We start from the raw sequence: 11,611 nt of genomic DNA, 5'->3' as shown, positions 1-11,611 counted from the left end.
ATGTGACACTTTGAGACTTCCCCAAAGCCCCAATTTCACTCGGCCCCATTTCACTCTGGTCCATCTGAGTATCTCCTTTCCACCCATGCCTCCCCTCCCCCCCAAATATTCACAATTAAGAAATCAGAAAACAACCCCCACCTCTCTTTCGACAGAACTAGGTGGAATGATCAGGCATAGCAACTCCTGCAGAGAGGATAAAACCAAAATGTTTCCAAGGGACACATTTATCAAACAAGATATCTGCCCCTAGCTCAGTCAGTAGAGTGTGAGACTCTTCATCTCAGGGTCGTGGGTTCGAGCCCCACGTTGGGCAAAATATTCCTGCATTGCAGGGGGTGGACTAGATGACTCTTGTGGTCCCTTCCAACTCTACAATTCCATGATATCCTGTGAGGAGTCTGAAGTGAAGGCACAAGACAGGAGTTGATCATCATGTGAGCTGCGCACAGGTGGGCTGAAGCGAGCTGTTGACCAGTCCTGTGGAGTCTCCTTTTATTGAGACAAATAGGCAAGCTAGGCAGATACATTTTGGGCTGTGACCTTTACACACCTTTGGTCCCGAGATCATGGGGTGGTTCAAAATTATTTTGGCACCTGTTTCCACCGCGTCATTTTCCCCTTGCACAGTGTATGACGAAGGAGACAGACAGGACACCGCAGACTGCTGAGACCGCAAAAGGTCAGACAGAGGGAACGATGTTCCAGACAGCCATGACTTTGTCTGTGAGGGGGAGTATGCTACGCACCCCAGGGTCACGCGTGCAGGCAGACTGTGGCTGCCTGCCGGTGGGGAGTGTGCTCCCTCCGGACCCCACTGCCCACTCCGCGATTATCCCTACAGTAGTCAACTGAGTTTTACTCAGAAGAGATGCGTTATGAGTTAAGAGTTATGAAAAACTAAAGAATAAAGTGCGAGATTGGCTTCATTATTATCAAATAATGGAGGCATATAATCAGGACAAAAAAAATGGATTCCAGGTGGAAAAATCAAAATTGGAAACAGAACTGTTAGAGCCCAAAACTAAGATTCTGTCAAGGATGTATAACTTGCTGTTGAAATGGAATACTCAGGATGAAACGGTGAAATCTGCTATGATTAAGCGGGCACAAGATGTTGGACATAATATTATGTTCGCTGACTGGGAACAGTTATGGACCACAGGTATGAAGTTTACGGCATGCAATGCCTTAAGAGAGAATATTATGAAAATGATATACAGGTGGTACATGACCCCAGTCAAGCTGGCAAAAATTTATCATTTGCCCGATAACAAATGTTGGAAATGTAAAGAAACTGAAGGTACATTCTTTCACCTTTGGTGGACGTGCCCAAGGATTAAGGTTTTCTGGGAGATGATATATAATGAATTGAAAAAGGTATTTAAATATACCTTCTTGAAGAAACCAGAGGCCTTTCTTCTGGGCATGGTCGGCCAATTGGTGCCAAAGAAGGACAGAACTTTTTTTATGTATGCCACAACAGCAGCAAGAATACTTATCGCAAAGTATTGGAAGACACAAGACCTACCCACCCTGGAAGAATGGCAGATGAAGGTGATGGACTATATGGAATTGGCAGAAATGACCGGCAGAATCCGAGACCAGGGAGAAGAGTCGGTGGAAGAAGATTGGAAGAAATTTAAAGACTATTTACAGAAATATTGTAAAATTAATGAATGTTAGAATGGTTTTTAGCTATAATGCTATAAGGAGTATGAAAAAATGGACTATTAATAAGCAAAAATCTAATGTTATATTATTTTAAGATTAAAGATTAGGATAAGCAAAGAGGGGAAGGATTTGCTGAACTGACAAATGAAACTGGAATACAAAAAGGGAGGTTAGAGGAGGTCCGGGAATTAAGTAAATGAAAGAATGTAATGGAAAGATGGAACTGTTTTTTATTTGTATTTTTCTTTTTTCTTTTTTCATTTTGTAAAACTTCAATAAATATTTTATTTAAAAAAGACAAAAACAGAAGAGATGCGTCAAAATCAACACAGCCACGTAATTTGTGCCCATCAATTTAAATAGGTCTGCTGTGGAAAGGACTGATGTTGACTACAACCCTGATGTTTTCTGATTATTTTATAGAGCGTTTCCCTCAATACCAAAAAATGGAGGCAGAGACAATTTACTGAATTTCAAAACCACCGAAGCTTTATTGAATGAACGAATCAATTTATTACAGCCACAAACCAGAATATGGACTTATACAGAGATAGAGAACATGTAGAAGAAGAAGAAGAAGAGTTCGGATTTGATATCCCGCTTTATCACTACCCTAAGGAGTCTCAAAGCGGCTAACATTCTCCTTTCCCTTCCTCCCCAACAAACACTCTGTGAGGTGAGTGAGGCTGAGAGACTTCAGAGAAGTGTGACTAGCCCAAGGTCACCCAGCAGCTGCATGTGGAGGAGCGGAGACACGAACCCGGTTCCCCAGATTACGAGACTACTGCTCTTAACCACTACACCACACTGGCTCTCATATATATGTAGGTTAAAATCAAAATCTATAAGCTAGAACACAGTAAAGAATACAGACGTGAAACTATTAAAATGTGTAGTTTAAGACCTTAACCACTAATTTAAAATATGCATGTCAATGCTTTATTATAATTAAGGCAGGTAAAGTAATTATTACTCTTAATATTATTCATTGCTATGAGGCTTCTTGAAGCAATTCAGAACACAATCAACATTAGCAGAACACTTTCCTTTACAAGGACAATTTAAAAAGCAACAATTTAAAAGCAATAAAAAAGTAATATTGCATAGGAAAGAATTCTAAAACAACAGCAATGATCACAATTAGCAACAAGACACAATGAAACAGCAAGCAAAAATTGCCACTCCATCATCGCTGAGCCTTGAAACTTGTGTCTTATCCCCATAATCGAAACTGACATCAAGTCTTATGTCATCTGGAAGAGAATGAAGGAGAAGAGAGATGAATTTCTGCCACATTTACCGATTCACCAAATTGACCTGGCCCCCATTCCACCCTATTTACAAGGAGGCTTTATGGATCCTGTCTTTGGTGGCAAGGACTCCTTCCAAGCCTGCAGTTTGGCCATCCTTCGGGACACGGCTGCTGCTGCTGCTTGTGTGAGTGCTGGGAAGACCGCTCCCTCTCCTGCCAATTGCATCCGGCCCAGGGGGCGGGGCCTGCACTCACCGCCACAGCATAAGAGGCCTGAGAGAGGCCTCCGGGACACGGCTGCTGCTGCTTGTGTGAGTGCTGGGAAGACCGCTCCCTCTCCTGCCAACTCCATCCGGCCGAGGGGGCGGGGCCTGCACTCACCGCCACAGCTTAAGAGGCCTGAGAGAGGCCTCCGGGACACGGCTGCTGCTAGTGTGAGTGCTGGGAAGACCGCTCCCTCTCCTGCCAACTCCATCCGGCCTAGGGGGCGGGGCCTGCACTCACCGCCACAGCATAAGAGGCCTGAGAGAGGCCTCCGGGACACGGCCTGCTGCTGCTGCTGCTTGTGTGAGTGCGGGGAAGACCGCTCCCTCTCCTGCCAACTCCATCTGGTATAGGGGGCAGGGCCTGCACTCACCGCCACAGCATAAGAGGCCTGAGAGAGGCCTCCGGGACACGGCTGCTGCTGCTGCTGCTTGTGTGAGTGCTGGGAAGACCGCTCCCTCTCCTGCCAACTCCATCCGGCCTAGGGGGCGGGGCCTGCACTCACCGCCACAGCATAAGAGGCCTGAGAGAGGCCTCCGGGACACGGCTGCTGCTGCTTGTGTGAGTGCTGGGAAGACCGCTCCCTCTCCTGCCAACTCCATCCGGCCTAGGGGGCGGGGCCTCTGCTGCTGCTGCTTGTGTGAGTGCTGGGAAGACCGCTCCCTCTCCTGCCAACTCCATCCGGCCTAGGGGGCGGGGCCTCTGCTGCTGCTGCTTGTGTGAGTGCTGGGAAGACCGCTCCCTCTCCTGCCAACTCCATCCGGCCTAGGGGGCGGGGCCTCTGCTGCTGCTGCTTGTGTGAGTGCTGGGAAGACCGCTCCCTCTCCTGCCAACTCCATCCGGCCTAGGGGGCGGGGCCTCTGCTGCTGCTGCTTGTGTGAGTGCTGGGAAGACCGCTCCCTCTCCTGCCAACTCCATCCGGCCTAGGGGGCGGGGCCTCTGCTGCTGCTGCTTGTGTGAGTGCTGGGAAGACCGCTCCCTCTCCTGCCAACTCCATCCGGCCTAGGGGGCGGGGCCTGCACTACCACTACAGTTTAGAGGCCTGAGCAGCTACCGGCAGCAATGGACAAGATGGTTTTAAATGTTTTACTTGCTTTTAATTTGCAGCACCTTAAATGGTGGTTGTTGTTTTTTATAATATTATATTATTTCATTACTTTATTTTTGCTTGGGGTGGGATAAGCATTTAGTCAGCGCTATTGTTTCTTGCTTTGTTTTGTTTTCTTTTCTTTTGTTTTGCTCTGTTTTGTTTTATTATTATTATTCTGTTAAATTATTATATAGTTTGTATTTTGCTTTTTAAGGGGAAGGGTCATGGCGGCCTGGGAGTGGGCCTCAGCCAATAGATTGGGTGGGGCAGGTTCCACAGGGGGGGATGTATTGGGACACCCGATCTCAGTGATCACGGGCAGGAGGAGGAGTTATGCTAAGACCAGACCATGTCATTACCGAGGAGGCAGGTTTAGTCGTTGTTTGAGGACTATCCCTGCCTCCAGGTCTGGTCCTGACCGGAAGGATACTGGAATCAGCAAGGGAAACCCACATGACCTGAAAGTGTTGCTGTGCAATGCCAGGTCAATGATGAATAAAACCACTGCCATCCACGACCTGATTGTGGATGGAGGATTTGACCTGGCATGTGTGACAGAGACCTGGTTGGATGAGGCAGATGGGTCTGTCCTTGCCGCTGCTTGCCCACCAGGTTTCTTACGCACAGCAACCCAGGTCATGTGGGCGGGGAGGGGGGGTTGCAGTGATTTTTAGGAAGTCATTAGTCTGCACCAGGCGTCCTATTGGGAAGACCCAGTTTTCTGAGTGCATGTTCTGGAAGTTGGGCAATAGGGGCAGTACAGGATTCCTACTGGTGTACCGACCTCCCCGCTGCACCAAGGATTCCCTGCCCGAGCTGCTTCAGGTCGTGGCGGATATGCTCCTGGAGACACCTAGCTTGGTTGTCCTGGGGGATTTTAACATCCATGCCTACACGACCTTACAAGGGGCCGCTCGGGACTTCGTGGAAAGCATGGCCTCCATGGGGCTGTCCCTGAATAAGTTTGGCCCAACTCATAGCCGTGGACATGCCTTAGACTTGGTGTTCACCTCTATGGATGTTGGTGATCTGACACTAACTAAAAGCGAAACAAAAGAAGTGCCGTGGTCAGATCACTTCCTGGTGCAACTGGACTTCTCCGCAACCCTTCCCCTCTGCAGGGAGCTGGGACCGATTCGGATGGTCCGCCCCGCCACTTAATGGATCCAATTGGCTTCCAGAGAGTGGTAGGGGATGCTTTATCCCAAGTTGATGGCCTTTCAGCTGATTCCCTGGTGGCACGCTGGAATGCGGGGTTAACCAGGGCTATTGACTGTCTGGCCCCGAAGCGCCCTCTCCGATTGCATGGAGCCCGGACAGCCCCGTGGTTTTCCCCGGAGCTGAGGGTGATGAAACAATTGTTGAGACGGCTAGAGCACCGGTGGCGGAAAACTCATTCTGAATCAGACCGGACACGGGCTAGAGTTCAACGTCGAGCCTACCAAGTGGCAATGGCGACAGCGAAGAGGGCCTTCTTCGCCGCCTCCATTGCATCTGCAGAAAACAGCAGCAGGAGACTTTTTCAGGTGGTTCGCAATCTATCGGAACCACCTGTACCACTGGGGCCTGGTAGGGACCCCAAGATCTCCTGCAATGCTTTTGCAAAGTTTTTTGCAGATAAAATCGCTCAGATTCAGAAGGAGGTAGACTCCACCGTGGGAGCAGGGCCAGGGCGGGAGAGTGCTAGAGTTCTGTCTGGTCCTGTTACATGGGATCAATTCCAATCTGTTACCTCCGAGGATGTGGACAGGCTGCTTGGACAAGTGAAACCGACCACCTGTCTCCTTGATCCTTGCCCATCCTGGCTGATAAAAGCGAGCCGGGAAGGGCTGGGCGATGGGCTCTGCGGGGTGGTGAATGCTTCCCTCTGTGAGGGAGCCTTCCCAGACCCGCTGAAAGAGGCGGTCATTAAACCGCTTCTTAAAAAAACATCTTTAGACCCGGCCAATTTGGCCAACTATCGCCCAGTCTCAAATCTGCCATTCTTGGGCAAGGTGATTGAGCGGGTGGTTGCTGAACAACTCCAAGCACGCCTGGAGGAAACGGACCATTTGGATCCCTTCCAGTCGGGATTCAGGCCTCATCATGGGACTGAAACTGCCTTGGTCGCGCTGGTTGATGATCTCCGGCGGGCTAGGGACAAAGGTGAGAGCTGTTTCCTAGTTCTGCTGGCTCTCACAGCGGCGTTTGACACCATCGACCATAACATCCTTCTGGACCGTCTAGAGGGGCTGGGAGCTGGGGGCACTGTCATACAGTGGTTCCGCTCCTTCCTCCTGGGCCGTGTCCAGAAAGTGGTGGTGGGGGATGAGTGTTCAGACCCCTGGGCTCTCACTTGTGGGGTACCTCAGGGTTCTGTCCTCTCCCCCATGCTTTTTAACATCTATATGAAGCCGCTGGGAGAGATCATCAGGGGGTTTGGACTGGGTGTTCATCAGTATGCATATGACACCCAGCTCTACCTCTCCTTTAAATCAGAACCAGTGAAGGCGGTGAAGGTCCTGTGTGAGTGCCTGGAGGCGGTTGGAGGATGGATGGCGGCTAACAGATTGAGGTTGAATCCTGACAAGACAGAAGTACTATTTTTGGGGGACAGGGAGCGGGTTGCTGTGGGGGATTCCCTGGTCTTGAATGGGGTAATTGTGCCCCTGAAGGACCAGGTGCGCAGCCTGGGAGTCATTTTGGACTCACAGCTGTCCATGGAGGCGCAGGTTAACTCTGTGTCCAGGGCAGCTGTCTACCAGCTCCACCTGGTACGCAGGCTAAGACCCTACCTGCCCGCGAACTGTCTCGCCAGAGTGGTGCATGCTCTAGTTATCTCATGCTTGGACTACTGCAACGCGCTCTACGTGGGGCTACCTTTGAAGGTGACCCGGAAACTGCAATTAATCCAGAATGCGGCAGCTAGACTGGTGACTGAGAGTGGCCGCCGGGACCACATAACACCGGTTCTGAGAGATCTGCATTGGCTCCCAGTACGTTTCCGAGCACAATTCAAAGTGTTGGTGCTGACCTTTAAAGCCCTAAACGGCCTCGGTCCTGTATACCTGAAGGAGCGTCTCCACCCCCATCGTTCAGCCCGGACACTGAGATCCAGCGCCGAGGGCCTTCTGGCGCTTTCCTCATTGCGAGAAGTGAGGCTACAGGGAACCTTCTCGGTAGTGGCGCCCGCCCTGTGGAACGCCCTCCCATTAGATGTCAAAGAGATAAATAATTACCTGACATTCAGAAGACATCTTAAGGCAGCCCTGTTCAGGGAAGTTTTTAATATGTAACGCTGTACTGTTTTTAACACTGATTGGGAGCCGCCCAGAGTGGCTGGGGAAACTCAGCCAGATGGGCGGGGTATAAATAATAAATTATTATTATTATTATTATTATTATTATTATTATTATTATTATTATTATTATTATCTTTGTGCTGTGGCAGGATTTCACAGCCACATGACCCAGGAGGTCTGACTTGGTTTTTCGCCTGGGGGGGGGGGTTGCGAGTTGATGTGCATCAGCAGGACTCCCCCTACTGGTGGTTAACCCTTCCCGGACCTCAAGCGGCCGTGTGGGGGACCCCAAGCCCTCGCCCCAGAAGATTACAAAAAAGAAGCAGACAGATTCACGATGCTGGCCATCTCTTCAGGTGAAATCCCCTCCTGTTTAAACTCAACTGCTTTAAAATGCTCACACAACACTAACTCTGAACCTTGCCTCTAACCCTATTGCTACTCCTCTCTGTCTAAAATATACAGGAAAATATGTGCACAAAATATACAAATGGAAATGAAATGATAAAGTGAAAGCATTTGCTGAAATACAGTAGAGAACTCACGCCTCCCGAGTTGAGGGAGGCCTTGCTTTGCATGCAGGAGATCCCAGGTTCAGTCCAGGATCTCCACCAGACAGGGCTGGGACTGCCCCCTGTTTGAAAACCCTGCAGCGCTGCTGCCAGTCAGTGTAGGCAGTGCTAGGCTAGATTGACTCTGTCAAGTGCAACTTCCTATGACTGCTCCTCTTATACGATTTCTCGAAACACAAGCAAGCTACCTTATCAATGAGTTGTGAGAGTTCATTCATGACTTTTAACCAACAGCAGAAACCCTTTTATGGTTTCTATGTGAGTACAGAAATCCTGAATATGAAAGGAAGGAAACTTCCTGCCTCTGCAATAAAGGCAGCTGCACTGCTAGGTGAGCTGTCCCGATGCCAACTGAAGCAGACCCTCCAAAGATTCAAAGGTGAAAAGGGAATTTTGAGCATCTGAGCACAACTGGGCCGTCTTCTGCGTTAACGTGAAGTGCAAGAAGTGGCAGGGGTAGGCAACCGAAGGCCCGGGGGCCGGATGCGGCCCAATCGTCTTCTCAATCCGGGAATCAATGTGTTTTTCCATGAGCAGAATGTGTCCTTTCATTTTCAATGCACCCCTGGGTTCTTGGTGGGGCATAGGAATTTCTTCATTTTCTCTCTCCAAAATATAGTCCGGCCCCCCACATGCTGTGAGGGACGGTGGACCAGCCCACGGCTGAAAAAGGTTGCTGAGCCCTGGCCTTGAGCCTCCTCAGGACTGGCGCAGGGGCCGCGCATTTCAGGGTGCCAGCCAAGGCCCCTGCCCCAGTACTGATTGCTGATTCTACTGAGTCCGTCAGTATATTGCTGTGAAGTGACCTGGCATTTTGAATGAAGTGCAATCTAGGCTTGTCTTACATCTTTCACAACAACAGCAACACCACAGTAAATTGCACAGAAGAATTCCATGTTGCCTGTGGGAGCGGCTGGGTAGACCTCTTTGCAGCTGCCTGATCCATGCATTTGATCTATAAGCAACTGGTCAATCTTCAGAATTGGCTCTGGCTTCGTGTAGGAGATCGAATGCATCCTTCTATTTCTCAGCCCTGTATTCCACCCCCACCCCCCTCCTCCTATACTGGGACGGTGCCGACTACTCATCTCTACAGAGTGAAATGTTTATGAGTCCTGCAGATCTAGTCTCAGACGTCAAACCTCTACCCCAAAGACGGGGGAGCCTGTGACCTTCTAGAGCATACCTTTCTTTGGAGTGCTATATGCTGAAGTGAAGAAATGTTTTGTCTGAAACCCTTGAGAGCTTCTGTGGGCCGCCCTAGAGAACACTGGGCTAGAGGGATCATGGGGATGACTTGCTCCACAACAGCAGATGGCATGCAGAAATTTAAACTGTAGCAAAGGGAGGTAAACTGTCTAGCTAGCTAGCTAGCTAGCTATGTCTTGCTGAAAGTGCATGCACTCCTCTTAGCCAAAGCCCCCATAACTGCAAGCGTGGAGCCACACAAACAGGCCTGATCTCGACACTGTCTTGGGGGAAACTCCCGATGCTGGAAAATCCATGTGCTCAATTTCTGCACATTGAGACAGGAGCCAAAGAAAGCACACGCAGAGTAGGGGGGCTCATCCACAAGGTTTGCTCCGATGTGAAAGCTCAAGAGCAGCCTTTCACAGAGAAAGGAGCAGAGTAAGGCGGAAACTACTGGGACCCGTGCTTTCCAGGCACGCTGATGGGAGGGATGAGTCCAGCATTGCATTGTTGGGTCGTATTTCCAGTGACAACTATTTAGGACAGAGGTTTACAGAAAATTGATCTCAAACCTCTGCTTGTAAGAGGCTATGGGCATTTGAAGAAGCCCATCATAATCTTTACATGAAATGTATCTTTAGGACACCGGTGGCGTCATGTCCCCATTTGTTGCCTTAGTTTCTCCATCAATGCACCACCCACAATTGGCCATCATAGTGGCATCCGGTGTTTTCCAGGCCAGTGAATGTCAGCAACCCCTTCTTCTAAAGCTGCTCCCCCAGTTTCATCCAAAATAGAAAGAAATGCCATTTGGTAGCCCACTGAGAAGCTTTGGGAAGTAATGAAATACATTTCTGAAAGTTATTTATGGATGCACAAGGTCACCACATCTTTGCTTAAGGTGAATGGAAAGGAACATTTCCCCAGGCGGCACACCACTGTCCCCAAATCTCGTCCGCTGCTTGGTCATTTCAACAGATTGTGTGTCTTAGTAAGATTTTGTACATTTCAGAAAGCTTTCCCTTGCCTACAAAGGAAGTGCATGATTTTTCAAAAACTTATTAATGCCCCGTGCTTTTACTTCTGGTGTGGTAAAAAATTGCAGAATCTGGCTATCATTTAAAGCAGTGTAAGACGCAATTTAAAGCAGTGTAAGACGCTGGTTCAACCTTGATGGCAGAAAGTGAGGAGGCATTAAAGAACCTTTTAATGAGGGTGAAAGAGGAGAGCGCAAAATATGGTCTGAAGCTCAACATCAAAAAAACGAAGATCATGGCCACTGGTCCCATCACCTCCTGGCAAATAGAAGGGGAAGAAATGGAGGCAGTGAGAGATTTGACTTTCTTGGGCTCCATGATCACTGCAGATGGTGACAGCAGCCACGAAATTAAAAGACGCCTGCTTCTTGGGAGAAAGGCGATGGCAAACCTAGGCAGCATCTTGAGAAGTAGAGACGTCACTTTGCCAACAAAGGTCCGTATAGTTAAAGCCATGGTTTTCCCAGTAGTGATGTATGGAAGTGAGAGCTGGACCATAAAGAAGGCTGATCGCCAAAGAATTGATGCTTTTGAATTATGGTGCTGGAGAAGACTCTTGAGAGTCCCATGGACTGCAAGAAGATCAAACGCATCCATTCTAAAGGAAATCAGCCCTGAGTGCTCACTGGAAGGACAGATCCTGAAGCTGAGACTTCAGTACTTTGGTCACCTCATGAGAAGAGAAGACTCCTTGGAAAAGACCCTGATGTTGGGAAAGATGGAGGGCACAAGGAGAAGGGGATGACAGAGGACGAGATGGTTGGACAGTGTTCTCGAAGCAACCAGCATGAGGCAGTGGAAGACAGGAGTGCCTGGCGTGCTCTGGTCCAGGGGGTCACGAAGAGTCGGACACGACTAAACGACTAAACAACAACAACAACAACAAAAGACACTGGTTTACCTTTCCCCTCACATTTGGTGACTAGGTAGGGATATGCAGTTTTGTGTTTTGTTTTTTGAAGAGTTCCTAAGGAGTCCTGCTGCTTCCGAGTTTTATTTTGGGGGTTGTTGTTGTTTTTGTTTACAAAAAGGTAATCCAGTTGTAACCTTTTTCTAGGTACAATTCTGTACATTCTGGTACTACCTGTTCACTCATAGTCCCTCCAAATCCCTTTGTTTCTTTTAGCAATGTGTCCTTGTGTATCTGCTACCTTTGCTGACAGAATTTCTCCTGAGGGGCGCTTTGAACATGTCCCGTAATACATGTGGATAAAAGGAATCGCCTTCGTTAATTTGAAAAGCCATTTTAT

Source organism: Podarcis raffonei, chromosome W (genome assembly GCF_027172205.1).
Source record: "Podarcis raffonei isolate rPodRaf1 chromosome W, rPodRaf1.pri, whole genome shotgun sequence".
Taxonomy (NCBI): Eukaryota; Metazoa; Chordata; class Lepidosauria; order Squamata; family Lacertidae; genus Podarcis; species Podarcis raffonei.
The sequence above is the reverse complement of the archived record's forward strand: the minus strand, read 5'-3'. Positions refer to the sequence as shown.